This window comes from Sus scrofa, chromosome 5 (genome assembly GCF_000003025.6).
Source record: "Sus scrofa isolate TJ Tabasco breed Duroc chromosome 5, Sscrofa11.1, whole genome shotgun sequence".
NCBI lineage: Eukaryota > Metazoa > Chordata > Mammalia > Artiodactyla > Suidae > Sus > Sus scrofa.
In genome coordinates, this window is record NC_010447.5 from 94,739,770 (window position 1) to 94,754,309 (window position 14,540).

Consider the following 14,540-nt stretch of genomic DNA (forward strand, 5'->3'; position numbering starts at 1 on the left):
TATGACATAATTGATTTAATATTTCCTTATTGACCTCTTCACTCTAAGTTTTTCTATGTATAAAATATTAAATATTTTATCACTTGTATTTAAAAATGCCACCTCTATAGAATGTATTAAGAATAAACAATATGGAATATTTTTTAACTAAAAATTATGCCCAAGCTACACACACTATGATATTATGGTCATATAAGATTTTAAAGATTATTTCTCTTTAGAACAAAAACATTTGTATGCTGGTTATGATAGAAAGAGGATTTACAGAAAAAAGCTTTAATTAAGTCCCATTGTATGGGGAAATATTTAATGTCCAAAAAAATTATAAAGAATGGAAACCACCTATGATGATATTTATGAAAGGAGTCAGCTCAAACCATTTAGATAAGATATTTATGTTGGAGATAGTTATAGAATACTGGAAAAATATCTGCAGTAGAAAAAAGCAGCAAAAAAGACAAATGCTACCCATACTCAGATTTTTTGTTTGTTTTTGAGTTGGTTTATCAGAACACTACTGCAAAAGTTATGGGAACTTAAACTTAATTAAAAACTTGAAATTAAAACTAGTTTTCATCATACTTCTTACAAATGTTCTGAACTCATCCACTTCTCCCATCCTGGTTCCACACTGCCTAGGGGATAAAATGCAACTACCTTAGCTTAACATACAGAGAAAGCCATGCATTCATCCCTGTGTATTTCCCCAACTTCTTTAGCCACATCTACAAAGAGCCCGTGTTTTCTTGCTTCTGTGAACTTTTGCATATGGTCGTCTCTGTGCTCGGAATAACTTTCTCCCATGGTTGTTTCTCACCAAGTTCATTCCTTAAAACTTAGCTACAGTATCTATCATTCCTTAGGGAAATCGTTTCTTGACCTTCCCCATCACTACCAAGAGCTGAATTCAGACTTTTGATTTGTAATCCCATGGTAGGCTATGATTACCCTTATTAATACCTATTTGTGTCATAGAGTCTGTATTAGGTTTCTATTGCTGCTGTAACAAGTTACCATAAACTTAGTGGCTTAACATGCACTTATTCTCATATTTCTGGAAGTAAGACATTTGAAATGAATTGCAGTGGGATAAAACTAATGTGCTGGTGGAACTGTATCTCTTTCTTGAGGTTCTAGGGGAGAGTCTGTTTCCTTGCTTTTTGCAGCTTCTAAATCCTGCCCATATCTTTGACTCATGGATGGGATGTGGTTTATCTTCAAAGCCAGCATTGGCTGATTAGTCTTTTTTTCACATTGTATCACACTGATACTGATTTTTCTGCCTCTCTTTTCCAGATGTAAGGACTTTTGTGGTAATTTAATCCAACTGGATAATCCAGGAAAATCTGCCTATTTTAGAATAAACTCATTAGAAATTTTTTTTTTTTTTTTTTTTTGTCTTTTTGTTGTTGTTGTTGTTGTTGTTGCTATTTCTTGGGCCGCTCCTGCGGCATATGGAGGTTCCCAGGCTAGGGGTTGAATCGGAGCTGTAGCCACTGGCCTACGCCAGAGCCACAGCAACGTGGGATCCGAGCCGCGTCTGCAACCTACACCACAGCTCACGGCAATGTCGGATCGTTAACCCACTGAGCAAGGGCAGGGACCGAACCCGCAACCTCATGGTTCCTAGTCGGATTCGTTAACCACTGCGCCACGACGGGAACTCCCTTGTTTTTTTTTTTTTTTTTTTTTTTTGTCTTTTTGTTGTTGTTGTTGTTGTTGTTGTTGTTGCTATTTCTTCATTAGAAATTTTAAGTACATCTGTCACCTTAATTTCCCTTTGCAGTATAACATAATACATTCAGAAGTTCTGAAGATTAGGATTTTGACCCTCTAGGAGACAATTTTTTGCCTACCACATAGCCACAAATATTACTTAACTTTCATGTGTATAACCACAGTTTCCAGCATTACATAAGTGTTCACCACACAATTTTTCAATTAATTAGTATTTATAAAATCCTTAACAAGTTTTCCTTAGAATCGTGCAAGTTTAAAATTAGCAACATCTTTAAAGTTTAGCTCTTTCACATTTCTTGATCTATAGTAGGGGTTTCCAAAGTTTATCGGTGATGTATGCTTATGTAAATTTTTGTTTCTGCCCTTATAAAACTCCCATTCTTACTCTGATACCCAAAAAGTTACTGAGTACATCACAAATGATGACAACACATTTATTAAATGACTATTTGTTAAAGTTAATAAAAGCCCATTCATTGGCCAAATCTTCTTAAACCCCTACTTAAGTATCATCATCAACTGCAAGTATTGTTGAGTATTTCAAGAATACAGTGACCATTCTGTACATTTTTTTCAGTACTCATCGGAAATATACTATCATCTAAATAGAAACTGTCCTCCTTGACACATAGCCTAAATGATAACTTCCAATTGATTTTTGTCTTGCTAATACATAAATAAAAATATGCCGTGTTTGAAACCACAGGAAAAAAAGTCTATCCATAAGCCCCCACTTTGAAAACAGGATATCAAAAAATACTGTTTTCACAATGAGATATAGGTTGGAAGTTTCATTTGGGCTGATAACCCAAAAGTAGTCAAAAATCACCTCAAAATAAAGAACATCTAAAGAAATATCTTGCCCAATGATCCAGTAACAATACTCTCTGTCTAAATAAGTTACACAAAGGTAATAGTGTTATCTTTGAATAAATTTCTGCTCTACATAACTCGTTGCTTAACTCCACAGCCATTTGTGTGTGTGTGTGTGTGTTGGGGGGGGCATACAGACCGTTTATTAAGGGTGAGGAGAGGAACTACTCGTATAGCACCACCCCCAACCCCGCCCAGGACAGAGTAGGTCATGGAGCCCAAACTATGCTGGGAGAGGGGCTCCTCTGAGGCAATGATACCCCAAATCTTTTGGCCCCAGGCCGAGTAAGCAGAGTGCTGGCCTTGGGAGGCTGAGTTCCTTTCGTCCCATGGCCTTTGAGGGGAGGCTAGGCTGTTGGTGGGGGTGGATAACTGGACTCAGAGCTGGTGGTCCTGCGGGCTGGCCTGGCAAGGAAGCCTGGGTGTGGGTGATGCCTGAGTCGGGGGAGGGTGCGCAGACAGAGGCAGTAACCAGGTGGACACAGTGGTTACAAAATCAGGGGGGACACCCTGGTTACAAAATCACTACTTTGATTTTATGGACTGTGATATGGAGAAGCCTATTGTCGTTCAAATGTATGGATTAGTGTGATTTAGCACCAGCTTTACTATTCAAAAAGACTTTTTCCATAATCTTTCAGTATCGTGCAATACTAGGGTACTGATGTTATGGTCTGGAAAGGCAAATTAAAAGAGGACATAAAAATTCAAGGGAACTTAACGCTCGTTACAAAGACACGGGATTCAATGCAACAGTATTGACAAAATCAGTCAATTATACTATTAACAAAGATAAATGAATAGTCACCCCTGGACAATTTCTGGGCTTTTAAAAAATCTTATCTAGTTCAAAGTAACTTGAGATGATATTGATTTCCCAGAATATAGAGTAGGTTCCCCTCTTTTCTCTGATATTAGGATCTGTGAAAAGCTGCCTCTTTTTATTTGTGTGATATGATTTTTTTTTTTCTTTGCAGGTGATATTTCTTGTTTGTCTCCCTAGGTTATTGTCATCAAATTGTTCTGATTAAATGCAAAATATGCAAAGTACTGTGCTGCACTATATAAAAAATATTCAGCAGACGAGGTCCAGCACTTTCATTTCTGTAATCTTCCCAGTTCTGGTTCAGAGTTCCTGATTGCATAGTTTTGTTCTTTCTTTGGTTTTCATGCTGTGGAATTGCTGATGCAATTACAGATTATGGGCAAAACTGTAGATTTCTTGATCGTAGACAGCATAATGAACCAGGGAATCATGAGTATGAATATATTTATATATTTCAATTTTCCTGTAGGATTAAATGAAATTGAGTAAAATTCCTAGCACAGTTCTAGACCCACTAGTGATCAAAAACAATCATAATTTTCCTCTCTGAAATGACTGAAAAGCACAACAGAAGCACTTTTTGAAACACAGTTGCAAGAGTAAGTCCATAAGGAAAAGGCACGTGTTAAAAAAAAAACAGTTGTAAAAGGCAAGGGCACATATGAATATTCATTAAAGTTTTCACCCTTGTATTCAAAGTTAGGAAGCGTATACCCTGAAGACAAAGGTTAATGATAATGGTATAAATAGAAATCCTCAAATATTTTATCCCATTCTGATTTACACAAAGGAAATCGGGGATAATTAATGAACCTCCATCAGTCATCCCAGAAGATGATATTTTTTTTTCTGATTGTAATTCTTAGGCATGATTAAAGATGATGGTTTTATACAAGTTTTTTTCTTCTGCATTATTTAGCGCCTTTATGTCCTTGATTTTAACTGTAAACTAAATAGCAGTTTATTTCTGTGATAGCTTTCTCATTAATGGAAAAGAGCATGTGGTCAATTTTTGATTAATTATATAGAATAGGTCCCAGATTACTTTGTTTTTATAGTTCAATTAAATCTTTGGGTGAATGCCAAGTCATGCATAGCTTAAAGTTGAAAATAAAGTTCTGGATAAAATTCATGTGTCCCATATTTCAAGGCCTAGCTTGGGTATCAATTACCTGAGTAATAGTTCCTATTTATTAAGCACTTACTGTGAGTCAGAAACCCTGTTAGGTGGTTAGTTACATTATCTCATTTAACCGTAGCAGATGAGGAAACAGTCTCAGAAATGTTTAAGTAACGTTTTGAAGAAGTCACACAACTTTTCGAAGACGTCATACAACTAGGAAATGCTGGAGTTGACATTCTGATGCTGGACCCTTTAATTCTGAGTAAAGGCTATGGCATTATTTCACTGCCTATTTTAGCCTTAGACCCTCCATTACTTGGGAGGGATTCATCAAAAAATCTTGTTAAGGTGGTTTTATACTGTCGAGTAGTTAAGCTGGGACTGTTTTCCAGAATTTCCTTCTCTGCATAAATCTGAATTAGGGTTAACTACAAGGGAAAAATGCATACGGTTTGGAAGGCAGAAGCCAAGCAGCACCTATTGTGTTCTGAAGGTCAGCGTTGGACTCCAGGCACCACTAAAGCTTGCCCAACTGTGCTGATAGGCTGGCTTATCTTGGTGTTGTGGGACAGTTAGCAGGCCCTCAGCTCCTTCATCTTCTGTGAGGGCTGGGCCAGATAAAGGGGCAGTTCTGTGGTGAAATCACTGGCTGCTTCTGCACATTGCCCAGATCCACAGAGCAGTGGTTTGTGGAAAGACTGCGGTAGTTCCTGTTTGCCCTTGTGAGATAGAGTTTTTCTGGGTTTTCCTTGGACTGTCTGAGCTTTTCTTCCTTTCTCCTGGCCCTGCTGCCCTGCAGTGACTTTAGGACCACTTCCAGACTGAAAAGAAACAACTTTTTGTGGAGTTCTCCACCAGGCTCCACTAATGGGGTGAAGTTTAACCTTTATAATAAATCACTTACTCGGCATCACACCTAGAGGTTCTGCCTCCCTGACAGAATCCTGACGGGTGCACCTGTAAAGTATGTCTTGAGATGGTCATGGCAGACAGGTTATTTCTGGAACATTCTGGGAGTATATCTTTGAAGCATACTATAACCTATTTCTGTTAAGTTACAAGTTAAAGTTTTGTTTTGTTTTGTTTTTTGCTTAAGAGTGAAAGAGAGTGATTTAAAAAGCTGAGATAATCTCTCTAAAGCTCATTTTATCAAAAAACTGCATTAAGTATATTAGAATCACAGTATGATTTTCATGCTTAAATTTGAATTCATGAGTCCAAAATGCCAGCTTGTATTATTCACTGGCTCTTGACTATGAATCTCTTGTAAGTCATCCAAAAATAATTTGCATAGGATCAGTTCTAATCTCTGCTCTTGAATGTCTTGTGCTTTGTATGAATTAAGGTGATTAGCTTGTAATTACTTTATTTACTTAGAACCCTCCTCAGTTTCTGTATTACCCTGCTTTTAATACAAGAAATGTATTAAATCCACATCTAAATTGACTTTGAAGTATTTAAAAATCTATGTGACAGATAATTATGTATTCTTTTTCCTCCTCCACATTACACAGAACCAGCTTAATTTGTTATCTCATTTGAGATTTTTGGATTATCCATGCACACGGGCCTGTGTAATGTCAGGCTACACATCTCATCAGACTCTCCTCTATCTAAAAAAAGAATTGAAGTGTATCTAACATGTGCTTCTTTTTCTTCTATTTTTATCCTTTGTTTATACTTCATGAGTCTTCATATTTGTAAGAAACTGAGACAAAGTATCTTTGCCAAAAGTCCCATTAACATGACAGTAATAAAATCTGGTAAAGGAGTCAGAAATATAATAGCCTTTTCCAATTGTCTTTAATGTTTAACATGTATCACCATGCATTAACTTAATATTTATAAGAAAAGTGTAGAATAAGCAAATATTATCAGCCTTATTTCAAATATGAGGAAATTGAGAGTCAATGATTTTAATGACAAAATCAAAGAGCAAAAAAAGTGATTAAGTCAAGATTTGAAGTCTGGTTCATCAATTTTTGACTGTGTAATGTATTCAATTTTTCTTTTTAATGGAAAGCAAATGGTATAGACGAAAGTGCCCATACTTTAGAATTTTATAACTCTTTGGATATACACCTATGATTTTAACCGCAGCCGTATGACTTTGACCAAGTCATTTAATTTGTCTAATCCACTTTTTTTCTGATTCATAAGTGAGAGCATAACATTTAACTTGCAGTCTTATCATGGAAATGTTCCCATAATGTTTTATAGTATGGAATCATTGCTTATCAAATTTGCAGATGATTAACCTATGATTATTGATCTCTTAATGAACATTTGTTTTATCTGAGTACTCAGTCCTAAAATGTTTGAATCCCTAAATAATGAGGTTACTTTTTCAGGTTATTTTTACTCTTAAAATATGCAGTTAATATTATAGGATAATGGTTCTCAAATTAAGCATGTATTAGAATCACCTGAGGAGCTTGATAAAACACATATTATTTCAACTTCAGAATTTGTGATCCAGTAGATCTGAAATGGGATCCAAGAATTTGCATTTCTAATAAATTCTCAGTTGTTGCTACTGCTGCCTAAGGATGATACTTTGAGAACCTTTGTTATTGCTGAAAATATCAGAGAAGATATAATATGATGAATAAAACTTTATTTTCCAAATAAAAGAAAAACCTCACATGCAAATAAAAAGGACTTGACTTAATACATGTATTTTAATACACTTTGTTGTTTAGAACCATTTTAGATTTATGGAACTATTGAGAATATACTGGAGAGTAACTATATGCCACACACCAAACTTTATTATTATTATTATATAATGATTTTATTTTTTCCATTAGCACTAGTTTACAATGTTCTGTCAATTTTCTACTGTACAGCATGGTGACCCAGTTACACATACATGTATACATTCATTTTTCTCACAATATCATGCTCCATCATAAGTGACCAGACATAGTTCCCAGTGCTACACAGCAGGATCTCATTGCTAATCCATTCCAAAGGCAATAGTCCGCATCTCTTAACCCCAGGCTCCCCATCCATCCCACTCCCTCCCCCTCCCCCTTGGCAACCACAAGTCTATTCTCCAAATCCATGGTTTTCTTTTCTGTGGAAAGGTTCATTTGTGCCATATATTAGATTCTGGTTATAAGTGATATATATGGTATTTGTCTTTCTCTTTCTGACTTACTTCACTCAGTATGAGAGTCTCTAGTTCCATCCATGTTGCCACAAATGGCATTATTTTGTTCTTTAATATGGCTGAGTAGTATTCCATTGTGTATATATACCACCTCTTCCTAATCCAATCATCTGTCAGCAGACATTTGGGTTGTTTCCGTGTCTGGGCTATTGTGATTAGCACTGCAATGGACATGCGGGTGCATGCGTCTTTTTAAAGAAAAGTTTTGTCCGGATTTATGCCCAAGAGTGGGATTGTTGGGTCATATGGTAGTTCTATGTGTAGTTTTCTAAGATACCTCCATGCTGTTCTCCATAGTGATCGTACCAGGTTCCATTCCCAGCAACAGTGCAGGAGGGTCCCCTTTTCTCCACACCCCCTCCAGCATTTGTTATTTGTGTACTTATTAATGAGGGCCACTCTGACTGGTGTGAGGTGGTATCTCGTGGTAGTTTTGATTTTCATTTCTCTAAAAATCAGTGATGTTGAACACTTATTCATGTGATTGTTGGCCATTTGTATATCTTCCTTGGAGAAATGTCTATTCAGGTCTTTTGCCCATTTTTCTATTGGGTTGCTGGCTTTTTCAATGTTGAGTTGTGTAAGTTGTTTGTATACTTTAGAGATTAAACTTTTGTCTGTTGCATCATTTGTAACTATTTTCTCCCATTCTGTAAGCTGTCTTTTTGTTTTCTTTTTGGTTTTGTTTGCTGTGCAAAAGCTTGTTAGTTTGATTAGGCCCCATTGATTTATTATTGCTTTTATTTCTGTTGCTTTGGGAGGCTGACCTGAGAAAACATTCATGAGGTTGATGTCAGAGAATGTTTTACCTATGTTCTCTTTCAAGAGTTTGATGTTGTCTTGTCTTATATTTAAGTCTTAAAGCCATTTTGAGTTTGTTTTTGTGTATGGTGTGAGGATGTATTCTAGTTTCATTGATTTGCATGCAGCTGTCCAGGTTTCCCAGCAATACTTGCTGAAGAGACTGTTTTGTCCCATTTTATGTTCTTACCTCCTTTGTGAAAGATTAATTGACCATAGGTGTCTGAGTTTATTTCTGGGTTCTCTGTTCTGTTCCATTGGTCTGTATGTCTGTTTTGGTACCAGTACCACACTGTCTTGATGACTGTAGCTTTGTGATATTGCCTAAAGTCTGAGAGAGTTATGATGCCTCTTGCTTGGTTTTTGTTCCTCAGAATTGCTTGGCAATTCTGGGTCTTTTGTGGTTCCATATGCATTTTTGGATTGTTTGTTCTAGTTCTGTGAAAAATGTCATTGGGTAATTTGATAGGGATCACATTGAATCTGTAGATTGCTTTGGGTAGTATGGCCATTTTTACAATATTAATTTTTCCCACCCAGGAGCATAGAGTATCTTTGCATTTCTTTGAATCCTCTTTAATTTCTTTGATTAATGGTTTATAGTTTTCAGCATATAAGTCTTTCACTTGCTTGGTCAGGTTATTTCCCAGGTATTTTATTTTTTGGGATACAATTTTAAAAGTTATTGCATTTTCGCATTCCTTTTCTCATATTTCCGTGTTAGTATACAGAAATGTGACTGATTTCTGATTGTTAATCTTATATCCTGCTACTTTGTTCAATTTATTGATCAGTTCAAGTAGTTTTAGGGTTGATTCCTTGGGGCTTTCTATATATAGTATCATGTCATTTGCATATAATGGCAGTTTTACCTCTTCTCTTCCTATTTGGATGCCTTTTATTTCTTTTGTTTATCTGATTGCCGTGACTAGGACTTCCGGTACTATACTGAATTACAGTGGTGAGAGTGGTCATCCTTGTCTTGTTTCAGAATTTAGTGGGAAGGCTTTCAATTTTTCTCCATTGAGTATTATATTTGCTGTGGGTTTGTCGTAAATGGCTTTTATCATATTAAGGTATGTTCCCTCTATACCCACTGTGGTAAGAGTTTTGATCATGAATGGATGTTGGACTTTGTCAAATGCTTTTTCTGGATCTATTGAGATGATCATGTGGTTTTTGACTTTTCTTTTGTTAATGTGGTATATGACATTGATTGATTTGCATATGTTGAACCATCCTTGTGCAGCTGGGATGAATCTCACCTTGTCGTGGTGTATGATCTTTTTTATATATTGTTGGATTCAGTTGGCTAAAATTTTGTTGAGAATTTTTACATATATATTCATCAAAGATATTGGCCTATAGTTTTATTTTTTTAGTGGTACCTTTGTCTGGCTTTGGAATTAGGGTGATGATGGCATCATAGAATGTCTTTTGGAGTGTTCCTTCTTCTGGAAACTTTTGGAAAATTTTAAGGAGAATGGGTGTAAGTTCCTGTTTGTATGTGTGGTAGAATTCGCCTGTGAAGCCATCTGGTCATTGACTTTTATTTGTAGGAAGTGTTTTTATGACATATTCAATTTCATTTCTAGTGGTCAGTGTGTTCAGTTGATCTGTTTCTTCTTGATTCAGTTTTGGAAGGCTAGAAGTCTCTAGAAAGTTGTCCGTTTCTTCAAGGTTTTCAAATTTGTTAGCATACAATTGTCCATAGTATTCTCTCATGGTTTTTTGTATTTCCGTAGTATCGGTTGTGACTTTTCCTTTTTCATTTCTTATTTTGATTATTTGGTTTTTTTTCTCTTCTTCTTGGTGAGTCTATCCAGAGGTTTGCCAATTTTGTTTACCTTTTCAAAACCAGCTCTTGGTTTGATTGATTTTTTCTATTGTTTTTTGAATCTCTATATTCCATGTGCACTTGAGAAGAATGTATATTCTGGTTTTTTTGGATGTAATGTCCTGAAAATGTCGGTTAAGTCTAACTTTTATACTGTGCCATTTAGGATTCCTGTTACCTTATTGATTTTCTGTCTAGAGGATCTTTCCGTTGATGTGCGTGGGGTGTTAAAGTCTCCTACTATGATTGTATTCTCATCAATTTCTCCTTTTACGTCTGTTGGTATTTGTTGTAAGTATCTGGATGCTCCTATATTAGGGGCATATATATTGATGATTGTAATATCCTCTTCTTGAATGGATCCTTTAACCATTAAATAGTGTCCTTCTTTGTCTTTCTTTATGGCCTTCATTTTAAACTATTTTGTCTGATATGAGTATTTCAACTCCTGCTTTCCTGTCTTGTCCATTGGCATAAAATATCTTTTCCCATGCCCTCACTTTCAGTCTATATGTGTCCTTTGCCCTAAGGTGAGTTTCTTGTAGACGGCAGATTGAAGGTTTCTTTTTTTATCCAATCTGCCACTCTGTGTCTTTTGATTGGAGCATTCAGTCCATTGACATTTAATGTGATTATTGATAGATATGTATTTATTGCCATTTTAAATTTTGTTTTCCAGTTGATTCTTTGTTTCTCATTTCTTCTTTTCTTTTTTTGGTTGGATGGTTTCCATTTATTTTATGCTAGAGTACTTTTCTTTTCCATTTTTGTGAATGTAGTGTTTGGTTTTGATTTGTGGTTGTCCTGTTTCTTTAAGTACATTAACCACTTCCCATATCTGCTTGCTTTAGCATGATAGTAACATAGGGCTCAAACACATCATTAAAATAAAAACAGAATCTATGTTTTCTTACTTTCCTTCCCCACATTGTATGATTTTGATGTCTTTTTTTTTTTTTTAACATGTTCATGTGTAGATCTGTATACTGGTTTATTTAAGTAATTGCTTTCCAATTGTGGTTTCCTCCGCGTTAATTCTTCTTTTTTTTTTTTTAATTTAGAAAAGCCTTTCAGTATTTCTTTTATTTTTTTTAATATAGCAGTTAATTTAATTTCTTTTTTTCCATTTTTATTGTTACTCAAATGAATTTATCACATCTGTAGCTGTATAATGATCATAACAATCTCATTTCACAGGATTTCCATCCCACAGCCCAGGCACTTTCCCCCACCCCCCAAACTGTCTCCTCCGGAGACCATAAGTTTTTCAATGTCTGTGAGTCAGCATCTGTTCTGCAAAGAAGTTCCGTCTGTCCTTTTTATCAGATTCCACATGTCAGTGAAAGCATTTGATGTTGGTATTTCATTGTATGGTTGACTTCACCTAGCATGATAGTTTCTAGGTCCATCCAGGTTGCAAAAAAATGCTGGTATTTTGTTCTTTTTAATGGCTGAGTAATATTCCATTGTGTATATGTACCACCTCTTCTGGATCCACTCCTTTGTCGATGGACATTTAGGTTGTTTTCACGTCTTGGCTATTGTAAATAGCGCTGCAATGAACATTGGAGTACATGTGTCTTTGCGAGTCATGGTTTTCTCTGGATAGATGCCCAGGAGTGGGATTGCTGGATCAAATGGTAGTTCTATATTTAGTTTTCTGAGGCATATCCATACTGCTTTCCACAGTGGTTGTACCAATTTACAATCCCACCAACAGTGTACTAGTGTTCCTTTTTCTCCATATCCTCTCCAGCACTTATTGTTTGTAGACTTTTGGATGATAGCCATTCTGGCTGGTGTAAGGTGTTACCTCAGAGAGGTTTTGATTTGCATCTCTCTAATAATGAGTGATGTTGAAAATTTTTCATGTGTTTCTTGGCCATCTGTATGTCTTCTTTGGAGAATTGTCTATTTAGATCTTCTGTCCATTTTTGGATGGGGTTGTTTGTTTTTTTTGTTATTGAGCTGCAGAAGGTGTTTATAAATTTTGGAGATGAATCCCTTGTCAGTCGATTCACTTGCAAAGATTTTCTCCCATTCTGTGGGTTGTCTTTTTGTGTTGTTTAGGGTTTCCTTTGCTGTGAAAAAACTTTGAAGTTTGATTAGATCCCATTTGTTTATTTTTCTTTTTATTGTCAATTCTCTGATAGGTGGATCTGAAAAGATGTTGCTGTCATTTATGTCAGAGAGTGTTTGGCCTATGTTTTCCTCTAGGAGTTTGATAGTGTCTGGTCTTCTACCTAGGTCTTTAATCCATTTGGAGTTTATTTTTGTGTATGGTGTTAGGGAGTGTTCTAATTTCATTCTTTTCCATGTGGCTGTCCAGTTTTCCCAGCACCATTTATAGAACAAGCTGTCCTTTCTCCATTGTATATTCTTGCCTCCTTTGTCATAGATTAGTTGGCTGTAGGTGCGTCAGTTGAATTCTGGGCTTTCTATCCTGTTCCACTGATCTCTATTTCTGTCTTTGTGCCAGTACCATGCAGTTTTGATGACTGTTGCTTTGTGCTATAGTCTGAAGTCCAGGAGCCTGATTCCTCCAGCTCCATTTTTCTTTTTCAGGATGTCTTTGGCTATTCTGGGTCTTTTGTGCTTCCAAACAAACTTTAAAATATTTTGTTCAAGTTCTGTGAAAAATGTCCTTGGTAATTTGATAGGGGTTGCATTTAATCTGTAGATTGCCTTACATAGTATAGTCATTTTGATAATATTAACTCTTCCAATCCACAAGCATGGTATATCTTTCCATCTATTTGTGTTATCTTTGATTTCTTTCATCAGTGGCTTGTAGTTTTCAGAGTATAGGTCTTTTGTTTCTTTAGGTAGGTTTACTCCTAGGTATTTTATTCTTTTGGATGTGATGGTAAACGGGATTGCTTCCCTAATTTCCTTTTTTGCTTTTTCATTGTTAGTATATAGAAATGCTGTCGATTTCTGTGTATTGATCTTGTATCCTGCGACTTTGCCAAATTCGTGGATGAGCTCTAATAGGTTTCTGGTAGAGTCTTAGGATTCTCTAGGTATAGTATCATTTCATCTGCAAATAGCGAGTTTTACTTCTTCCTTTCTAATTTGGATTGCTTTTATTTCTTTTACTTCTCTGATTGCTGTGGCTAGGACTTCCAGAACTATGTTGAAGAGTAGTGGTGAAAGCAGACATCCTTGTCTTGTTCCTGATCTCAGCAGGAATTCGTTCAGCTTTTCACCATTGAGAATGATGTTCACTGTGGGTTTGTCGTATATGGCCTTTATCATGTTGAGGTAGGTTCCCGTTATGCCCATTTTCTGAAGGGTTTTTATCAGAAATTGTTGGATTTTGTCAAAGGCTTTTTCTGCGTCTATTGAGAGGATCATATGGTTTTTATTCTTCAGCTTGTTAATGTGGTGTATCACACTGATGGATTTGTGGATATTGAAGAACCCTTGCATCCCTGGGATAAATCCCACTTGATCATGATGTACAATCCTTTTAATGTATTGTTGGATGCAGTTTGCTAGTATTTTGTTGAGGATTTTTGCATCGATGTTCATTAGTGAAATTGGCCTGTAGTTTTCTTTTTTTGTGGTATCTTTGTCTGGTTTTTGTATCAGGGTGATGGTGGCCTCATAGAATGTGTTTGGGAGTATCCCTTCCTCTGCAATTTTTTGAAATAGTTTCAGAAGGAGAGATGTTAGCTCCTCTCTAAATGTTTGATAGAATTCACCTATGAAGCCATCTGGTCCTGGACTTTTGTTTGTTGGAAGTTTTTTAATCCTAGTTTCAATTTCAGTGCTTGTGATGGGTCCATTCATCTTTTCTATTTCATCTTGGTTTATTCTTGGAAGATTGTACTTTTCTAAGAATTTGTCCATTTCTTCTAGGTTGTCCATTTTATTGGCATATAGTTGCTTATGGTAGTCTCTTATGATCCTTTGTATTTCTGTGATGTCCGTTGTTACTTCTCCTTTTTCATTTCTAATTTTATTGATTTGAGTCCTCTCTCTTTTTTGCTTGATAAGTCTGGCTAAGGGTTTATCAATTTTGTTGATCTTTTCAAAGAACCAGCTTTTCGTTTCATTGATCTTTTCTATGGTTTTCTTCAATTCTATTTCATTGATTTCTGCTCTGGTCTTTATGATTTCTTTCCTTCTACTAACTTTAGGTCTTGTCTGTTCTTCTCTC

At 35.9% G+C, this 14,540-nt stretch overlaps 1 long non-coding RNA gene across 2 annotated transcripts in view; it reads left to right on the forward strand.

Moving 5' to 3' along the window:
• The window catches only part of LOC106507545, a 185,199-nt gene continuing 175,865 nt past the window's right edge, over positions 5,207-14,540 (forward strand). For both annotated transcript variants that reach the window (XR_002344278.1, XR_001303592.2), the window contains exon 1: positions 5,207-5,434. This is a non-coding gene — a long non-coding RNA (uncharacterized LOC106507545). The remainder of the gene's footprint in view (positions 5,435-14,540) is intronic.